The following is a 22,491-nucleotide window of genomic DNA, read 5'->3' on the forward strand; positions in this document are numbered from 1 at the left end:
TTTAATTTATTATTATTATTATTATTGATTTTTTGATAATATACTGTTTAGACCAGGGGTCTTCAACAGGGGGTCCGGGACCCCTAGGGGGTCCCCAGAGTTACTACAGGGGGGCTGCCAAATCTTTGTGTGATTTACATTAATCACTTGAACCCTAGGTCTACTACTCTTAGTGGAACAATAGCCAAAACAAAGCAGATCTACAAGGTCACAATGCCTCATGCTGCGAGGCGTTAGACCGGCTATTTTCTTCACAGAGGTTTGGTGTAGAGGGAAAAGAAGAGCAGACTTGTAGGTATTGACAGTTGAAGTGGTTAAATGTATGAAAATAGACATTAATAATACAACCTACACAGATGATAGTGCTGTCAAACAAGTATGTATAAGAAATCCCTGAACACTTTTAATCTGCAACACAATTGTATACGTATACGATATGTAGTGGGGGTCCCTGCTTCATCTCTCTCTGAGCTAAGGGGTCCCTGCTTCATCTCTCTCTCAGCTAAGGGGTCCCTGCTTCATCTCTCTCTCAGCTAAGGGGTCCCTGCTTCATCTCTCTCTCAGCTAAGGGGTCCCTGCTTCATCTCTCTCTCAGCTAAGGGGTCCCTGCTTCATCTCTCTCTCAGCTAAGGGGTCCCTGCTTCATCTCTCTCTCAGCTAAGGGGTCCCTGCTTCATCTCTCTCTCAGCTAAGGGGTCCTTGGCCTGAAAACGTTGAAGACCCCTGTTTTACAATGATGACAGAGGCACTGACTACACTGTCTCATTTGATGTACTACCTAACGTTTACATTGCTTAGTGAAAGTCGCTCTGGATTAAATGTCTGCAGCTACAGTAAATATCAAAACCTCCACAAACTGTGAGTCCGTCCGTCAGTCAGTCCGTCCGTCAGTCTGTCTGTCTGTCACACGTCACATGTCACACTTTTGCCCTGCTCATATCTCCACAACCGTTGCCCCGATCCATGCCAGATGTTGCACACACACTCCTTGCCTGCCAAACTACAACCTCCAAGGACCCCCGGAGCTCCCCCCAGATGTAAAAAATGACCAAATGTGCAAAAATGACCAAATGACCACCCCAACGGGGCTGCTCACGGGGAATTCCCGGGGACCACCGACTCCTGGTGCTCCAGAACGGATGCAAAAGTGGTGGCGCCCCCAGTGGAGGACCCCCTGCCACTGCAGCGCACATAAAATGCCGTAACTCGGGCTAGGAGCGACCGGGAGAGCCGGGGCCGGTACCTATTCGTCCGCCTCGGCGGCGCGGAGACCCCACCCCTCATTTCTCACATGGCCCTCTTCTAGCGCCACCATGTGGCGGATTCTTGCAAAACACATTTTTGGACACTGCTCCTACAATTTTTGCCCTAAAATCACTCAAATCGGTACACAGTATGTCTACACTCATGTCATCAACATGGATCTGTCCCATATAGCGCCACCTTCAGGCCGATTTTTTAAAACACATTTTTGGACACTGCTCCTACAATTTTTGCCCTAAAATCACGCAAATCGCTACACAGTATGTCTACACTCATCTCATCAACATGGATCTGTCCCATATAGCGCCACCTTCAGGCCGATTTTTTCAAACACATTTTTGGACACTGCTCCTACAGATTTTGCCCTAAAATCACCCAAATCGGTACACACTATGTCTACACTCAGCGCCACCATCAGGCCGATTTTTTTCAACCACATTTTTGGACACTGCTCCTACACATTTTGCCCTAAAATCACGCTGCGACCTGACGGTCGCTTATCTCCCGATTAGGGAGTCTTACTGGTAAAATAGCAACTCTACAAGCTGTTTGTGTGCTTCCAGATCAGCCACTATTTGACGAAACAACCAAGTGGATTGAAGTGGTTGAGCTAAGCATGACCGTTGCCTGATTTCTCTCTAGAAAGAAAAGCTGCACTAGCTGGCCCTTTAAGACGGGTTGAAGCATGGGTTTTGTCACCCTAAACCGTCCTGATGGAGTAAACAGCGGCCAAATGGTGGTCCCAACGGGGGATAGAAAATGAGCTTCGCCCTCAGGCCTGCTCTCCGTCTCACCGTGATAAGAGCCAACACCATGTCCTCGTCTGCTCTGAGCCGTGACACGAGCCAAGCGCTGCACTTCTCCCCCTCTGCACAATGAAACACTCTCAAAACGCTTTCACTTCCAATACCTCCTGAGGCAAGGGTCTCTTCAACAGGGGGTCTGGGACCCCTAGGGGCTCCTCAGAGTTACTACAGGGGGTCCTCCAAATCTTTGTGCGATAGAAAACCTTTTTCTTTCCTTTTTTTAGATTAACGATTTGAACCCTAGTGTCCATATTGTGAGAACTTTAGCCAAAAATAGCCGACCTACAAGCTGCGCGAGGCGTTGTGAGCTTGTAGATCGGCTATTTTTTGCAAAGAGCTTTGGTGTAGAGGGGAAAAAGAGCAGACTAAGTACAAAGTAAAAGGTCAAGTTTATTAAGTATTGACGGTTCTAGAGGTTAAATATCTGAAAACACACATTGACATGAATCCAAAATACACTGATGATCGTGCTGTCAAACAATGAAACTACCGTATATGGAATCTATGAAAAGGCTGTGGGGGTCCCTGCTTCATCTCTCTCTCAGATAAGGGGTCCTTGGCCTGAAAACGTTGAAGACCCCTGTCCTAAGGTCCCCCCCCCCCCCCCCCCCAATCTCTCCCTTTGGTAACACTCCCTCTGTCTTACCTAATGTCGCTGGCTTTGCTCTGTCTCCCGAAAAATCCTGTCTGATTGTCCCGTCATCAAGTACGATCCTCCAGTGCAACCACAAAGCGCTTCAGGTGGAATAATAGAAGGCAGCCCCCGCCACGCTGCAACCCGACCCGTTCCACTACGGTCTGCGGCAACTCAGTCATCGATAACCATCGCCTCCTTCGCTAATTACCATGCGATTCACCCAGCATGCAGCTCAACCACGGCAAACGCAGAGAGGACGCTGGATTGTCGCGCGAGCGCCGCGCACAATGAGGTAGTGTTGGAATGCACTGAACACACACACACACACACACACACACACACACACACACACACACACACACACACACACACACACACACACACACACACACACACACACACACACACACACACACACACACACACACACACACACACACACACACACAGGAGCTCCCATTGTTTCCCATCGGAAGATAAACTTCCTGGAGAAAAAGAGGGTTTATCAATCAGCCTGGCATCCGCTGTGTGAGCGGCTCATGAGAAAGAGAGCGGGAGGTGAACATCAGTGGTGGAAAAACTACTCACATTCTTTACTTAAGTAAAAGTATCAATAACTGCAATGTGGAAGTACTCCGTTACAAGTAAAAGTCCAGATTTCAAAATGTACTCGAGTAAAAGCACAAAAAGTACTGGCATCAAAACGTACTTAAAGTACCAAAGGTAAAAGTACAATTAACATGTTTGAAAAGTAAGCCATTTACATTTTTTAATTGCTTTTCTACCACTTTTTCCATCTAAATGAAAGAAAACACAGTTGTAACTTGCAAGGATCTTTAGTTACAATCATTAATTGTTTGGGAGGCGCATTGATCTTGGAAATGTTACAACTGCAACACAAAAGTGGGCGGGGTCCATGAGCCAACTCAAGGTTGTTGGCCTATTTACCACTGTTTTAAACCAATCAGAATCCAGTATTTGAACATAGAAAAAGTGATAGAATAGCTACATATCTACAAGCTCACAACGCGTCGCGATACCTAGGTTCAAACAACCTATAGGTATAAAACATGGCTAAAGTGTGTGTTTTGAAATATTACAACTTATATCCGAAAAGTAACTAGTAACTAAGGTTTTCAAATAAATGCAGTGGAGTAAAAGTACAATATTTCAATCCGAGATGTAGTGGAGCAGAAGTAAAAGTATTGGAAATTGGAAATACTCAAGTAAAGTACAAATACCTCAATATTGTACTTAAGTACAGTACTTACTTACGTTGCGAGGCGTTGTGAGCGTGTAGATCAACAATAGAACCGTGATACACAAAATGTAATGCCAACTGGCTACACGGAGCTGGATATTTGTGAATCTAGACATTTTTTGGTGCTGTTGGGGCTTGTAGCCACACAAAGCTGGATATTTTGGCAGTGAATCTGGATATTTTTCAATCCGGATAAATAAGTGGAGACACTGAAAAATATCCGATTCACTGGATCCGTGTAGTCATGATACCCGGATATCTCTGAAGACTTTACTGTGTGTGTGCTTGTTAGACCTAGATATCTTTGTCGTGTGGACCTAGATATTTTTCTATGTGGATATCTGAAAAACCGGGATATATGAAATATCCAGCTCCGTGTAGCCATGGCCGAGCTCGTCAGGGTGAGGGGGTCCCCAGTTCAAATATGCTTATTTTGGGGGTCGTGGCCTGAAAAGGTTGAGAACCACTGTTCTAAAGTAGCAAAAGTAGCAGATCTACAAGCTCAAAACGTGACGCGAAGCTTGAGGATCTGCTACCTTTGAAGCTGTTGAGTGACTCTGCAGTACGATCAAGCAGGGCGTAAATAAGACTAGTGAAAATAGCAGATCTACAAGCATTGTGTGCACATTGTGTGCACTACAAGCCCACAAAACACTTTCAAAACGCTTTTCAGGTCCAACCCCACCCCCCCATCTCTTGTTGTGTGCTTGTAGATCGCTGATGATAGATTATCATTTTAAATGATGAATAAAAAACGGTTTTGGACATACAAGGTTTCCACCCGTCAACAGCGATATGAAACATGGTGTGTGTGTGTGTGTGTGTGTGTGTGCGTGCGTGCGTGCGTGTGTGTGTGTGTGTGTGCGTGCGTGTGCATGTGTGTGTGCGTGTTACCTTGGATAAGAGCTGTGATTTGCTGAGACTTCTGGGCAGGATGTTCTCTTAGGATCTCCAAAGCTGTTCTCCCCTGGCTGTCCGTCAAGTTGATGTCAATACCTGAACCATAAGCACGCACGCGCACACACACACACACACACACACACACACACACACACACACACACACACACACACACACACACACACACACACACACACACACACACACACACACACACACACACACACACACACACACACACACACACACACACACACACACACGCACGCACAAATACGGACACACACGGACAAACACAAGAGCAGAGCACAGGTGGAGTCGTTAAATCACAACACGTGCACGGCACACCATCTGAATCAAAACTGACCAAGAGAAAACAACGTGAAGACAAGTGTGATGTTTCGAAGATACTGTACATTCTAAATCTCCATGGGCCCAGAATGTCATGAAGAGCAATAGATTCTGGTGGCAAATTCTAATGATGTTCCCACATGCCCATGGAATCATTTAGCACTCCCAGCTTGGTAGCTTTCTACCTGTTACCACCACTTTTATATGAGAAATAACTGAAATTCTTGTTTTTTTTTATTATCCTTATAATGCAATTGACTTCATTCTTTATTGCAAAATTATTAAAATTTGAACTATTTAAAAAGAAAATAGGCAACTAACTTTTTTGCATTTCTAATATTCTTCTGCATTACAATGTTTCACAATTCAGTAATTCCAGGCATGATTTGACATATTTAATTGCATTATAAGGATACTATAATATGGAAATTAATTATAAAAAACGAGAATTTCTCATATAAAAGTGGTGGTAACAGGTAGAAAGCTACCAAGCTGGGAGAGCTACCAGGGCTTAAATGATACCATGGGCAGGTGGGAACATAAAAATCATCATTAGAATTTGCCACCAGAATCTATTGCTATCAACCCCGCTAGCCCATGGACTAGATTACACCGTTTCCATGTTTCAGTGTCGCTGAATGTGGTGACCTATCAAATTCTGTGACGGGAGCTATGCCGCCCGTCCAGAGCATTGGGAGAAGCATCTCATTGGATGATCAAAAAGGTTGCAGGAAAGTGCCTACTGGCGTAACTCTTTGCACAACTCTTTCTAGGCTCCCTGGCTGTGACTCTTTCTAGGCTCCCTGGCTGTGACTCTTTCTAAGCTCCCTGGCTGTGACTCTTTCTAAGCTCCCTGGCTGTGACTCTTTCTATAGGCTCCCTGGCTGTGACTCTTTCTAAGCTCCCTGGCTGTGACTCTTTCTAAGCTCCCTGGCTGTGACTCTTTCTATAGGCTCCCTGGCTGTGCCTCTTTCTAGACTCCCTGGCTGTGACTCTTTCTATGCTCCCTGGCTGTGACTCTTTCTATGCTCCCTGGCTGTGACTCTTTCTATGCTCCCTGGCTGTGACTCTTTCTATGCTCCCTGGCTGTGACTCTTTCTATGCTCCCAGGCTGTGACTCTTTCTAGGCTCCCTGGCTGTGACTCTTTCTAGGCTCCCTGGCTGTGACTCTTTCTATAGGCTCCCTGGCTGTGACTCTTTCTATGCTCTCAGGCTGTGACTCTTTCTATGCTCCCAGGCTGTGACTCTTTCTATAGGCTCCCTGGCTGTGACTCTTTCTATAGGCTCCCTGGCTGTGACTCTTTCTATAGACTCCCTGGCTGTGACTCTTTCTATAGGCTCCCTGGCTGTGACTCTTTCTATGCTCCCTGGCTGTGACTCTTTCTATGCTCCCTGGCTGTGACTCTTTCTATAGGCTCCCTGGCTGTGACTCTTTCTATAGGCTCCCTGGCTGTGACTCTTTCTAGGCTCCCTGGCTGTGACTCTTTCTAAGCTCCCTGGCTGTGACTCTTTCTATAGGCTCCCTGGCTGTGACTCTTTCTATGCTCCCTGGCTGTGACTCTTTCTAAGCTCCCTGGCTGTGACTCTTTCTATAGGCTCCCTGGCTGTGACTCTTTCTATGCTCCCTGGCTGTGACTCTTTCTAAGCTCCCTGGCTGTGAATCTTTCTATAGGCTCCCTGGCTGTGACTCTTTCTATGCTCCCTGGCTGTGACTCTTTCTATGCTCCCTGGCTGTGACTCTTTCTATAGGCTCCCTGGCTGTGACTCTTTCTATAGGCTCCCTGGCTGTGACTCTTTCTATGCTCCCTGGCTGTGACTTTTTCTATGCTCCCTGGCTGTGACTCTTTCTATGCTCCCTGGCTGTGACTCTTTCTATAGGCTCCCTGGCTGTGACTCTTTCTATGCTCCCTGGCTGTGACTCTTTCTATGCTCCCTGGCTGTGACTCTTTCTATAGGCTCCCTGGCTGTGACTCTTTCTATGCTCCCTGGCTGTGACTCTTTCTAGGCTCCATGGCTGTGACTCTTTCTATGCTCCCTGGCTGTGACTCTTTCTATAGGCTCCCTGGCTGTGACTCTTTCTATAGGCTCCCTGGCTGTGACTCTTTCTATAGGCTCCCTGGCTGTGACTCTTTCTAGGCTCCCTGGCTGTGACTCTTTCTATAGGCTCCCTGGCTGTGACTCTTTCTAGGCTCCCTGGCTGTGACTCTTTCTATAGGCTCCCTGGCTGTTACTCTTTCTATAGGCTCCCTGGCTGTGACTCTTTCTATGCTCCCTGGCTGTGACTCTTTCTATAGGCTCCCTGGCTGTGACTCTTTCTATGCTCCCTGGCTGTGACTCTTTCTATAGGCTCCCTGGCTGTGACTCTTTCTAAGCTCCCTGGCTGTGACTCTTTCTATGCTCCCTGGCTGTGACTCTTTCTATGCTCCCTGGCTGTGACTCTTTCTAGGCTCCCTGGCTGTGACTCTTTCTAAGCTCCCTGGCTGTGACTCTTTCTAGGCTCCCTGGCTGTGACTCTTTCTATAGGCTCCCTGGCTGTGACTCTTTCTATAGGCTCCCTGGCTGTGACTCTTTCTATGCTCCCTGGCTGTGACTCTTTCTATAGGCTCCCTGGCTGTGACTCTTTCTAAGCTCCCTGGCTGTGACTCTTTCTATGCTCCCTGGCTGTGACTCTTTCTATAGGCTCCCTGGCTGTGACTCTTTCTATGCTCCCTGGCTGTGACTCTTTCTATAGGCTCCCTGGCTGTGACTCTTTCTATAGGCTCCCTGGCTGTGACTCTTTCTAGACTCCCTGGCTGTGACTCTTTCTATAGGCTCCCTGGCTGTGACTCTTTCTATGCTCCCTGGCTGTGACTCTTTCTATAGGCTCCCTGGCTGTGACTCTTTCTATAGGCTCCCTGGCTGTGACTCTTTCTATAGGCTCCCTGGCTGTGACTCTTTCTATAGGCTCCCTGGCTGTGACTCTTTCTAGACTCCCTGGCTGTGACTCTTTCTATAGGCTCCCTGGCTGTGACTCTTTCTATAGGCTCCCTGGCTGTGACTCTTTCTAGACTCCCTGGCTGTGACTCTTTCTATAGGCTCCCTGGCTGTGACTCTTTCTATAGGCTCCCTGGCTGTGACTCTTTCTAGACTCCCTGGCTGTGACTCTTTCTATAGGCTCCCTGGCTGAGACTCTTTCTATAGGCTCCCTGGCTGTGCCTCTTTCTAGGCTCCCTGGCTGTGACTCTTTCTATAGGCTCCCTGGCTGTGACTCTTTCTATAGGCTCCCTGGCTGTGACTCTTTCTAGGCTCCCTGGCTGTGACTCTTTCTATAGGCTCCCTGGCTGTGCCTCTTTCTAGGCTCCCTGGCTGTGACTCTTTCTATAGGCTCCCTGGCTGTGACTCTTTCTATAGGCTCCCTGGCTGTGACTCTTTCTATAGGCTCCCTGGCTGTGCCTCTTTCTATAGGCTACCTGGCTGTGCCTCTTTCTATAGGCTACCTGGCTGTGACTCTTTCTATAGGCTCCCTGGCTGTGCCTCTTTCTATAGGCTCCCTGGCTGTGACTCTTTCTATAGGCTCCCTGGCTGTGCCTCTTTCTATAGGCTCCCTGGCTGTGACTCTTTCTAGGCTCCCTGGCTGTGCCTCTTTCTATAGGCTCCCTGGCTGTGACTCTTTCTATAGGCTCCCTGGCTGTGACTCTTTCTAGGCTCCCTGGCTGTGCCTCTTTCTATAGGCTCCCTGGCTGTGACTCTTTCTAGGCACCCTGGCTGTGCCGGTGTGCAAAGATCTCTGTTAGCCATGGACATGACTGTGGTGACCCCCAGACCAGCACTATGTACCCTCAAGGTCAATGTTGACATGTGTATCCTTGTGGGGATTTTTACTAGCACACACACACACACACACACACACACACACACACACCCTGCCAGAGGGTGCCAATGTCATTGTGAAGGATCATGGAAGGGCACGCGCGCGCGCGCACACACACACACACACACACACACACACACACACACACACACACACACACACACACACACACACACACACACACACACACACACACACACACACACACACACACACACACACACACACACACACACACACACACACACACACCCTGCCAGAGGGTGCCAATGTCATTGTGAAGGATCATGGAAGGGCGCGCGCGCACACACACACACACACACACACACACACACACACACACACACACACACACACACACACACACACACACACACACACACACACACACACACACACACACACAAGGCTGAGCAATCAATCAGCACACTGCTGCGTAGCCTATCAGAGCTGGGGGGAGCTGATGATTGACAGGTCTTGTAAAAACAACTTGCAGGGGACACTCTGGTTGGACAGAAATCCAGGAACCTGGACTCCAGTCCAACTATACTCACATCCAGGGACGTGCAGAGAATGTTAGAGAGGCAGGCGCTGACATTTCTAAAAGGGCCTTTTGGTGAAAATATTGAAAATAGGCGCTGAGACGCATTGAGGGCTTGGAGGTCGGCTATTTTCTGTACTTATTCATGGTCTGGAGAACTTTTTAAAAGAAGGGGAAAGGGGCAGGGGCTCAAGCCCCCTTTGATGTCTATGTGTGCACGTGCCTGACTCACAATAACCTGTGCCGGCTACTTGGACTTTTATGACCATTAATACCCATTACCTTAACTCACTTAGTGCCAAACGACTTTCAGATCAACTATCTCACTATGGACTTCCCTGCCAAGCGACTTTAATTGACTTTTACTTATAAAAAGTCGATTTTTATGGACCCCATTAAATCTTTTTTTTTGGACCCCATTAAATCTAGTAAACATGATTTCAATCGCGATTTTGCATGTTCCACCCCCATACAACCCCATCTTTCATACAGTGCAGCCATCTTTGCTTACATAACATGTAAAACATAATGGCTATTTTCTCAAGAATGCCTGAACGGATTTCCAATCTGATTTTTTTGTTTGAAAGCTGTGATCTGTGCATGGGCGTGCATGATCTGTGCACTATAAATTACATGGAAGTCTATGGAGACTTATGGCAGGGAGATCCCAAAGAAGGCATATTTAAATGGCAGTAAATGTGTTTAAAGGACAACTTTGTTTTTTTTACAACAAGGGTTCATATTTTAGATTGTAATTAGAGAAAAGAAAAAAAATTAGTTTTAAAATGTTTTCATTTGCTTCGTTCTATTGTTTTATCGCGTTTACCATGCTAAAATGTGGGGCATGTGTACGCATGGGGGCATGCGTACAAGTGGCTAAATATGTCTTTTTAGACACAATAAGCCAGCAGTTTTTTTATTGCTATTTACAGTAACACTTCTAGCCCCCTATAAGTCACATCCAACCATGAAAGGTTGCGTTGTATCTTGGGAATGGGCTTATTCTGTGTAAAATGACATATTTAGCCACTTGTACGCATGCCCCCAACCACTGAAATAAAAATCTCTAAAACAATAGAAAGAAGTAAATGAAATCATTTTAACACTCATATTTTATCTTCTTTAATTACAATCTAAAATATGAACCCTTGTTGTAAAAAACTACAGTTGTCCTTTAACACCAAATTGGACAAATTGTCAAATATTACGTATCGTAAGAAACATTGTGAAGATCGGCTATTTGCGCAATATTTAATTGTGAAACCGAGTCGAACTAAATGTAATGCCTACAATTCCAAGTGCTTGCCGGGGTGGGGGGTTCCCAGTTCGAATATGATTATTTTGGGTGGTCGCGGCATGAAAAGATTGGGAACCCTCCTTCTAGTCTACATTACAGGGGTCATTCCATCCTAACACGACAGAGAGACAGAAACGTAAACATAGATAGAGGCACGGTACAATATTACAAAGCTGAAACTGAGCAGATTGGACCTTGGATTCCAGAGATAATGGCCAAAACATCTTGAAAGCGGCCATTGAAATCACAACGATTTATTTTTTTTTAACCAGTGGCTCTGTCCGACTAATTATCATGCTCAAGCTATCTTTAATGTTATCCCACTTGATAGCAGGCAGACAGATATCAACCCAGACAAATAGCTGACAAATGCACATTAGTCTTGTTTTAGTGTTTGTGTGGATTATGCTAATTGCACAGAATTATTAAAGAGAGAGAAAATGTAGCAAATTACTTTGATTACAAATTTTGTCATTGACAGAATATAAATGGAATTCCAAGCCATAAAATAATGCACATTGCACTTGTCTTAAGTTATGTGGAAATAAAGCAAATAAAAGAGAGAAGTTATCAAGTAATGTCATTTTATCAACTGGCCCGCGGCCCCTTGATTTTTTTGTAATGTGGCCCACTGGTTCAGGAGTTTGAGTATCCCTGTGTGTACTGTACATACAGTATGTCCTGTATAACTCTATAGCACCACACATATTTCAGCTACAGGTCCAGAAATAAAACAAACACGTAAAACACTAGATAAACAGGAGGATGTGTACCGTAAATGAGTAAATAAGTTCAAATCAATCAAATACATTTCAACCTGGCGTCCTTATTTTGGGCATGACATTAAATGCCCAAAAAACCCAAAACAAACCGAAACTGTTGACAGTCGAAAGAAATAAAAGCAAAAACAGCAGATCTACAAGCTCACAACGCATCGCATCGTGACATGTTGTGAGCTTGTAGATCTTCTATCTTCGCAGGTCAACAGACTCATGCCTCAGATCTTTGTTTTGCTTACATCACCGGTCTGAGAGCCGAGACATGGCGGGATTTGCTTATTAAATGGATGTTGATGTTTCTATACACCCTCGACTGTCTCCTTGGGAAGTATTTGGTGGACAATGGGTATAGGACACTGCCCTGCCAATTCCACACACGCACAGTCGCACACACACACACACACACGCACACACACACACACACACACACACACACACGCACACACGCACACACACACACACAGCTTTTTGTACAGGATGTGAAGGGTCAGGGACGTGCAGAGAATGCTAGAGAGGCAGGGGCTGACATTTTTAAAAGGGCTTTGGGGAGAAAATATAGAAAACAGCAGACCTCCAAGCTCACAATGCGTTGCGCCGCGACGCGTTGTGAGCTTGGAGGTCGGCTATTCTCTGTGCTTGATACCACAATGAAATAAGCCTAATCAAGTCAATAATGGAGATGCGATTTACGGCATGGATTTCTACACAGAGAGGGCAATTCTTTCAATATAAGATGCTGTATTCAAGTTCGGGAGAGTTTGGACGAGGCAATTCTCTTGAATGCTGCCTTCAGGTATGGCATGGAAAGAGTAGTAAAAACTGCATTCATGGTCTGGAGAGGGCACTTTTTACAGACGGATAAAAGGGCAGGGGCTCAAGCCCCCTTTGATGTCTATGTGTGGGATTGAAGTGGAGAACATCAGGACCTGTGCAGTCCTGTGTTGATCTAAAGCATGAAAATAAAAGGCGGGTCAAAAGAACGACGCGGGCGGTCAGAGAGGAAGGCCTCCAGGGCTGGGAGGGGAAACAGGAAGTGCTAGAGGAAGTTGGTGGTGGTGGTGGTAGGGGGGGGGTTAGGGTGGGCTCCATCCACCCTCGGTAAGGTGACACGGACCTGTTTTTTTTTTTTTTTTTTTTTTTTTTTTTCAAAAAATTTTATCATGATTTTGTAACCCATTTTTCACCAGGTGAAATGTTGCACATTAAGTTAATCATCTGGGGACCCCCAAAAAATAAGTTGGGGACCCCCCCCCCCCTCCCCCCACTGAAACAATTAATGATTGTAACTAAATAACCTTGCAAGTTACAACTGTGTTTTCTTTCATTTATAATATGGTAGAAGTGGTAGAAAAGCAATTTACCATTGGAGGGTCATGGGTTGTTGGCTGATTTACCACTGTTTCAGAAACAGTGGTAAATCAGCCAACAACCCACTCCCTCTCATGGTAAATGGCTTACGTCGTCTCAACTTGTTCCTGGCCAGGGTGTATCTTTTGCATCCACATTTACAGTATGTGCCTGTCAGTTTTCTGTTTTCAGAAAACTGTTAGGATTTAGAATACATTATGTAGAATTTGGCCTCAGGTCTAAATAAATTAACCCATTTAGGCCTTGAAGGCATCAGGCCAGGCCGTAATGGGTTAAACATTCCATAGTTTGTGAGGAAATGCAACGGATTCCTTTTCGGGCCACCAATCATGTTCTCACATTACACAACGACACCATTTCGCTGTCCTATTGTTTTGAAAAATTGCGAGGTAGAATCACCCGAAGCTGATTCTAGAAGACAGAACGCCCGACACAGCGTTTCACTGCAGTATTGCATGTCAATGTGAAAGCCTTTCATGACCAAGCAGACGCATGCTGAGGAGCCACTGTTGCATCATTTTAGTCGGCCCAGACGCCAGTGGTGTGTGCGCTGCGTCTGGACTGTTAATTGGCCTTCATTAATTTAGACCTGAGGCCAAATTCTACAAAATGTATTCTAAATCCTAACGGTTTTCTAAAAACAGAAAACTGACAGGCATATATGTGTATGCAAAAGATACACCCTGGCCAGGAACAAGTGGAGACAATAGCCCCTTTTTCACAACAAGGTAGAAATGTCAGCCCCTGCCTCTCTAAAATTCTCTGCGCGTCCCCGCCCGCACGCACGCACGCCCGCCCGCCCGCCCGCCCGCACGCACGCACGCACGCACGCCCGCCCGCCCGCCCGCACGCACGCACGCCCGCCCGCCCGCCCGCCCGCCCGCCCGCCCGCCCGCCCGCACGCACGCACGCACGCACGCACGCACGCACGCACGCACGCACGCACGCACGCACGCACGCACCGTGACCCTCCGACCCGCTGTCAACACTGATGAGATCATCAGCATGGGACCGAGCAGACCCGCTATCATCTCATGTTATTATCTAGGTGGTGGAGGGGGGGAGGGGTACTGTGTTCCCTGTGTACCTCCATATTTCACCGCTTTGATGGGTTTTGTTTTTTTTAACGAATACCCTATACCAGGGGTTCCCAAACTTTTTTGTCTCAGGGCACCCCATAAATATTTTTTAAATCCGAGGCACCCCTACATTATAATTTTCACTCCCAGCACCTTATATTTATAGCATATCGTCGTTGTCGGGTTGAAACCTTGTTTGTTCAAAACCGTTCGTTTTGTATTTATCATCTATAAAATGTACTAAACTAGAGAAAACAGCAGATCTACAAGCACACAACGCCTCGCATAGCGAGGCGTTGTGTGCTTGTAGATCGGCTGTTTTCACTAGTTTTGTGCGACAGTCTTGTATGATGAAGCAGGGCTTCAGCCCGACAGTGACGATATTTTAGTGATTATGTTGCAAGGAAAACGTTGAGATAACAGCCATTTTGGTTAAAACCGACAGAAAATAACTTTGTACTTCAAGTTTAAAATGATAATAAATATTTTTTCAAGTGTCCAAATAAATTCCAAATATTATCAAATTATCTCGCGGCACCCCTGGACTGCCGTTGCGGCACCCCAGGGAGCCCCGTCACCCCAGGGTGCCCCGTCACCCACTTTGAAAACCCCTGCACTATACTCTTACAAGAAGAGTGTCACACGAACGTCAATGGAATCAAATAGCTGATTTACAGCGCGATGTGAGCTTGTAGGACGGTGGTTCTCAACCTGTGGGTCGGGACAGGGGGGTCCCCAAATTATGTTGAGGGGTCCCCAGATGATTAACTTATAGTGCTGTGCAACATTTTTTTCTCACTCAACAGTAAACAAACTACCATAAAGTTTAAGTGTATAGAGGGTATATAGAGGGTATATGCACATTTCTAAAGTGAATGTTTATGGACGTTTCAATACCTCTAAAATGACAAAATGAAACATTGGCCAAAATGTCAAATATTAGAGGCAGAAATTGTGAAAATACCCCATCTACATGCTCACATGTAGATCTGCTATTTTCACAATAGAACCGTGTTATACAAAATGTAATGCCTCAACTCTTAGTGCTTGTCAGGGTGTGTGTGTGTGTGTGTGTGTGGGGGGGGGGGGGGTTCTCCAGTCGCGGCCTGAGAAGGTTGAGGACCACTGTTGTAGGATGTCGGCTGTTTTTGAAGACTCTTGAAAAATGTTGCTAATCTTTGAATACATATTTATCTTTAACCCATTTAAAGCATAGCCGTGTCACCACTTTAACCATTATTTCATGCATTAACTATTGAAAAATAGCAGATCTACAAGCTCGCAGCACGGCACTCGGTGCCGCGCTGCAAGCTTGTAGATCCACATTTTCAGATAAAATAATCATATTTCAACGGGGACGAGCACTAAGAGTTAATTGAGTCATTACATTTAGTATAACATGGTTCAGTTGTGAAGATAGCAGATCTACATGCTGCTATCGCGTTGCGAGGCGTTGTGAGCATGTAGATCTGTTATTTTCACAATTTCTGCCTCTAAATCAATTTGGCCAATGTTTAATTTGTTAATTTCTGAGGTATTAACCCTTTCAGTGCCCAGAATCACCACTAGAGGGCGCCCAATGGCCATAGAATCCACCATAGCCATACGCTGTATATGCACAAGCCGTGCGCAGCCATGACGCGCCTGAAAACTTTCCTTTGTGCATGAACAGGAACAGGATGAAGTTAGCTTGAAGTTAGCTATTGGCTACCAAGCATTTTAGAAGCCCTATTTTCGGCGATTTAGCCGTGATTAAATCTTGCACACCTCATGGATATGCATGGAACAGAGAAAATGAGCTCTAAAGATCCTGGATTGCATTGGAGTGGATGGCAAATATCGGCGGCGCGACGCTCTCGCGGGCCGTGTAAACAGATGACGGCCGGCGGCCCGGCTCGAAAATTTTGCCCGGTGCTTCGGTAAGGCCTCTGGATGTTTTTTTTTTTTTATTATAAAAAGCCGAACTAGTTCGGGATTGGCACCCCCGAACGTCAATAAGGTCCAAACTATCCCGGCACAATAAGAGTTAAAAAGTCCTTAAATTGTCACTATAGAAATGTGCATATACCCTCTATACCCATGTACTTTGTTTGTTTTCTCTTGCACACTAAGTTAATAATCTGGGGACTAAATTAATAATCTGGGGACCCCCCCAAAATAATCCGGGGACTAGGGTCCCGACCCCACAGGTTGAGAACCATTGTGTTATCATATAAGAGCGGCTCAGGGAAGGGAAGGGGAAAACATTATGAATTGCAAACACACTGCAAAACGCATCATGAATCTAAACTTGCGCTGCTGGTCGGGTGAAAATATATCTGTTCTATCTGGGAAGAGAAGCAGGGGTATGGCAGCTGCCATACCCTGGGTCCAGGGGGGTCCAGGGGTATGCAGCTGCCATACCCTGGGTCCAGGGGGGTCCAGGGGTATGCAGCTGCCATACCCTGGGTCCAGGGGGGTCCAGGGGTATGCAGCTGCCATACCCTGGGTCCAGGGGGGAAAATAAAAGTTACTTTTAAATATAAATCCATGAATGTCTCTTTGTCCATCTGTGCTGGTTATTATGTTGTTAAATTAAATACAGTAAAATAACAACAATAAATGCAAAATTTCACAACATGGTCACTTTAACAAGGTATTATAATTATATTCTCCACACTTATATTCTCCCCAGCTTGACAGAAAGGTATATTCCCAGGTTCCGTAGGTCAGCTACAGGTGAAATGCATTATTGTTAATTGTGGCACGTTTACTCTAACATGCCAGGTTTAGCCTGCACTTGAACAACCGTTCCAGGCTGCCATATCCAGCCCAAGAAACCGTAGAAACGGGGGAAAAAATAGAATGTACTTCTCAAAATAAATGTATCATGCCTGTTGCTAAGGTATGGCAACATGACTGGTGTCTTAGACACCAGTCATGTTGCCATACCTTTTCTTTTCTGAACTGACGACCACTGAAGAGAAGTCCCACCTGAGTCAAGCAGGAGGCGAATTACATCCATCTTCCCATAGAGAGTGAGCAGCTTCATGGAGCGAACTGCCATTCTCTGTCTGGAGGGAGAGAGAGAGAGAGAGAGAGAGAGAGAGAGGGGAGAGAGAGAGAGAGAGAGAGAGAGAGAGAGGGAGAGGGAGAGGGGGAGAGGGAGAGGGGGAGGGAGAGAGAGAGAGAGAGGGAGAGGGAGGGGAGAGAGAGAGAGAGAGAGAAGAAGAAGAATGTTAATCAGGCATGTGCACACATAGACATCAAAGGGGTCTTGAGCCCCTGCCCTTTTATCCGTCTGTAAAAAGTGCCCTCTCCAGACCATGAATGCAGTTTTCACTACGGTGAAAGAAATGCAAATGCCCCCTCTTTCCATGCCATACCTGAAGGCAGCATTCAAGAGAATTGCCTTGTTCAAACTCTCCTGAACTTGAATGCAGCATCTTATGTTGAAAGAATTGCCCTCTCTATGTGGTATAATCAAGCACCGAAAATAGTTCTGCTATTTTCGATATTTCCACCAAAAGGCCCTTTTAGAAATGTCAGCCCCTGCCTCTCTAACATTCTCTGCACGTCTTGCATCATCATCATCATCATTATGATCATGAGTCAGAGCAGACATCAAAAGAGACATCAGAGCTTTGAAGGCAGCAGGAGATAAGCCATCATATTTGATACAGACTTGACACAACGCCGACGGCATATCAAAACAAGTCACTTTCTCTTCATCACATTAACTCATTTGTAGCCAATCCCGAGAATACTCGTGAAAAATACTCAAGTATTTAGAGTGCCGATCCCGAGTATACTCGCGAAAAGTACTGTGTATGGAGTAACGCCGGTTCTCCTACCCTGTAGTCCGGCGGAAGGTCCTGGCACGATCGGCCTCGCCGATTCATCATCATCACGGATCCACGTGCACAAAATAGTAATCCATAACATGGAGGCCGACGGGGAATCGCATCTTTAATGTCCATTATCTCCAAACAACACTTTTAAAGCCAAGGATGGCATTAAATTCTCGCTAATAAAGCACATGTTGAAAAGCAACGATCCGCCATTACACAACCGCATGTTGATGACGATCGCTTCCGGTGAATGACATCATGACGTCAAACCGGAAGTGTTTACGCAATGGACTTCTGGCCTTCAAAATAAGACAATGGACGCGTATAGGAGCCTGCGGGCGGCACGCTGGACATTTAACCCGTTCATGTCTGGAGCACTAAATGCAGCAGCATTATGTAACTTTCCTCCTCTTGATTTTTTATTTTATTTTTTAATCAGCAAATTCTTTTTAAACCCCTTTTTTTCCCCCAAATGTAGTCATTATTCCAATCACCTGCGGTGAGGAGCCCCCACCGGGAGGATGTAGGGGGCTACGCCAGTGGTAAAGTCCCAAGTCAAACATTTTCTAAAATGTAGAAAATGTTGAATTTCTGTCACGACTTTAATGTTCTAAAATAGCCGATCTATAAACGTACAACACATTGCATCATGATGCGCTGTGAGCTTGTTGATCTGCTATTTTTCCGCTATTCGTCATATGACAAAAAGTATAAAACAGGACTCAAGTGGTGAGAAGAAAAGGCACAAGGCCAGACTGTGATCACGTGTTTATACAAGCAGTCTTTACCCTGCACTGAACCCTGTGTGCAAACATGTTTATAGAAGCAGTCTTTACCCTGCACTGAACCCTGGGTGCAAACATGTTTATACAAGCAGTCTTTACCCTGCACTGAACCCTGGGTGCAAACATGTTTATACAAGCAGTCTTTACCCTGCACTGAACCCTGGGTGCAAACATGTTTATACAAGCAGTCTTTACCCTGCACTGAACCCTGGGTGCAAACATGTTTATACAAGCAGTCTTTACCCTGCACTGAACCCTGGGTGCAAACATGTTTATAGAAGCAGTCTTTACCCTGCACTGAACCCTGGGTGCAAACATGTTTATACAAGCAGTCTTTACCCTGCACTGAACCCTGGGTGCAAACATGTTTATACAAGCAGTCTTTACCCTGCACTGAACCCTGGGTGCAAACATGTTTATAGAAGCAGTCTTTACCCTGCACTGAACCCTGGGTGCAAACATGTTTATAGAAGCAGTCTTTACCCTGCACTGAACCCTGGGTGCAAACATGTTTATAGAAGCAGTCTTTACCCTGCACTGAACCCTGGGTGCAAACATGACTGAAATATGAAATATGACCATAATGACCTGAATAACCACATTGTGCATTAAAGGACAACTTTAGTTTTTTACAACAAGGGTTCATATTTTAGATTGTAATTAAAGGATATGAAAGATGAGTGTTAAAATTATTTCATTTCTATTGTTTTAGAGATCTAGATAAATAGAGCTAAATATGTCATTTTACACAGAATTAAGGTGGTTGCACACTGCTGCGTTTTTCGTTGCGAAATGCGTTTTTCAGGGCAAGGGGAGAGAGGGAGATAGAGAGAGCAAGGGACAGAGTGGTGCGCGAAACGGGCGGCAGTGTGCAAACGTGACTGACATAACGTGAGGTAGATTCTTTTATTTGCGTTCTCTGAAATTCACTCCGATATTCGGCCCGAAAAACGCAGCAGTGTGCAACCAGCTTGAGCCCATTCCCAAGATACAACACAACCTTTCATGGTTTGATGTGACTTATGGGGGCTAGATGTGTTACTGTAAATAGCAATAAAGAAACTGCTGGCTTATTGTGTCTAAAAAGACATATTTAGCCACTTGTATCATGCATGCCCCCATGCGTAAGCATGCCCCATATTTTAGCAAGGTAAACGCGATAAAACAATAGAACGAAGCAAATTAAACATTTTAACACTCACTTTTTCTAATTACAATCTAAAATATGAACCCTTGTTGTAAAAAAAACTAAGTTGTCCTTTAAAATGCAAACCTGCATTACTAATAGCACCCAGGGCTGGACAATTCACCCAAATTAAACCATTTAGTCCTAGAATTATTGAATGCTTTAACTATTGAAAAATAGCAGATATACAAAGATCGGTGGTCCGCGGCAAAATGCATTTTTGAGGGTCCTTGACATAAAAAAATGCTGAGGACCACTGATTTAGAAGAAGGATTTTAGAAGACACTTATAGAATCGGGTCAAAAATATTCAAAGACTTGCACAAATGTTCGCAATTTTTCAAAAATAGCAGATCTACAAGTTTGTGAGCTTGTGTATGTTTTCAATAGATAAAGCATAAAATAATGGTTAAAGTGGTGAAAATCTAACGTGACACAGATTTGGCACAGATGGATTAAATGATCAAATTGTAATGAATCTACACGGGAAAACATGGAATTGATTTTATTATAATCAACTAAGTCTGATTAACCACTTACTGTAAACGCATGCATCATGCTTCTTTGTACAATGGTCGTGTGCAAAAATAGTTGAAATAACCCATCTATAAGCTCACAACGCGTCACTCGTAGATCGGCTATTTTGACTATTTAAAGAACAATAATCGTAGATCAAGGCAACATTTTGAAATATATATTGATTTTAAGTCCATATCAACCCCATCCCTACCAAGTATAACACAATATAATACATCAGTATAGTCAGTGGTATGATGCAACACATGGAAACTGGAGGAATGGGGCGGGTGTCACTGCTGTGTGCCCCATTCTTGGATCTAAAATAAATGACAAAGCTTAATACATTATATTACAGGCCATCATTACTGTCAATACAAATGTATATTAACATCATGCATTGACGTACATTACACAGTAAAATAATGGTGCGTCTGAGAGTGCAGAAATGTAACCAATCAGTTGCAAGTGTGACTTACTTACAAGTAAGTCGCACCGAGTGCCGCGCTGCGAGCTTGTAGATCTGCTATTTATTTTTAAATCACGAAAATGTGTGCAAGTCCTTGAATATTTTGACCCGATTCTATAAGTATCTTCTAAATCATTTTTGAAAAACGCATGTTTCTGTGTCATTGGTTCGCAAACGTTTTCATGTCAACTGACTTGACTGGGATGTATCATAGCTCAGTTGCTTAACGCTGGTTTTTGACATTACCGAAACGAAGCGGATAAAAGCGCCGAACTTTTTTTGAGGCTTCTTTAGGACCTAACGATGGATTTTATATGGGTAAACATCATGGATTTTTGATGTTTACCCATATAATATCCATATCAAGTTGGGCTCCCATCGACTTTCTATACAGTAGGATCTGCTTTAATCTGCTTTAAATAGGATGTGAGGGGTCTAACTAGGGGTTTGTCATGATTCTGAATCCATTGCAAGCATTTGTTTTGCACAAAAATCTTTCCTTGGGCTAGAAATAGCCCCCAAAAACACCCAAAAAACTGTGAAAAATGATGACTCATCACTAAACCATCACTTTGTGGGGCCATTTCTAGCCCAATGAAAGTTTTTTGTGCAAAACAAATGCTTGCAATGGATTCAGAATCATGACAAACCCCTAGTTAGACCCCTCACATCCTACTTAAAGCAGATTTTTTTTCTGGGTATTTTCCTCCTGTATAGAAAGTCTATGGGAGCCCAACTTGATATGGATATTATATAGGTAAACATCAAAAATCCATGATGTTTACCCATATAAAATCCATCGTTAGGTCCTAAAGAAGCCTCAAAAAAGGTTTGGCGCTTTTATCCGCTCCGTAACGGTAATTTCACTAAGCCAATGCACTAGTTGACAGTGATTTGACACTGTGATCATTTGAGTTATACTTCCATGGAGGGTTCCTGCTTCTACAAACTCCTGTCACCATGACGGGTGACAAATTAAAAGCTAAGACCAACATCAAGTGTCTTTGTAAGGTTCTTGTCATGATTACAACACTTTAGTTTAAACTACATCATGAAGCATTTTTAATCATGAGAAAACCTCACCACTCAGATACTGTTGATCTTTCCTTTCATTTGTCACCCGCCTGTACAGTATGCTATTACGCACTGCACGCACGCACGCACGCACGCACGCACGCACGCACGCACGCACGCACGCACGCACGCACGCACGCACGCACGCACGCACGCACGCACGCACACACACACACACACACACACACACACACACACACACACACACACACACACACACACACACACACACACACACACACACACACACACACACACACACACACACACACACACACACACACACACACGGTTAATTATAGTTATGGTTAGTATGTTACATCCGTCATGAGCGGTTTGGACATACTGTAAGATTAAGAAGATCCAAAACCTGGACTAAATCAAAACCACAGCTCAGGAAACTTAATGAAGACTAATTATGCTACCATTTGGATGAAAGTCCACTTTAACCACTTTGAACGCTCTATTCTTAATAAAACGGCCTCGAGTTACAATTGCAC

At 44.8% G+C, this 22,491-nt stretch overlaps 1 pseudogene across 1 annotated transcript in view; it reads right to left on the reverse strand.

Annotated features, from left to right (window-relative positions):
- LOC308308959 (ankyrin repeat and sterile alpha motif domain-containing protein 1B-like) overlaps positions 1-22,491 on the reverse strand; it is a 376,529-nt pseudogene that overhangs the window by 166,527 nt on the left and 187,511 nt on the right. The window contains exons 6-7 of the transcript XR_013963389.1: positions 17,106-17,185; positions 4,862-4,963 (exon numbers count right to left, since the gene is read on the reverse strand). The product of XR_013963389.1 is annotated as an ankyrin repeat and sterile alpha motif domain-containing protein 1B-like (transcript). The remainder of the gene's footprint in view (positions 1-4,861; positions 4,964-17,105; positions 17,186-22,491) is intronic.

Source organism: Nannobrachium achirus (genome assembly GCF_963921795.1).
Source record: "Nannobrachium achirus genome assembly, chromosome: 23".
Lineage (NCBI taxonomy): Eukaryota > Metazoa > Chordata > Actinopteri > Myctophiformes > Myctophidae > Nannobrachium > Nannobrachium achirus.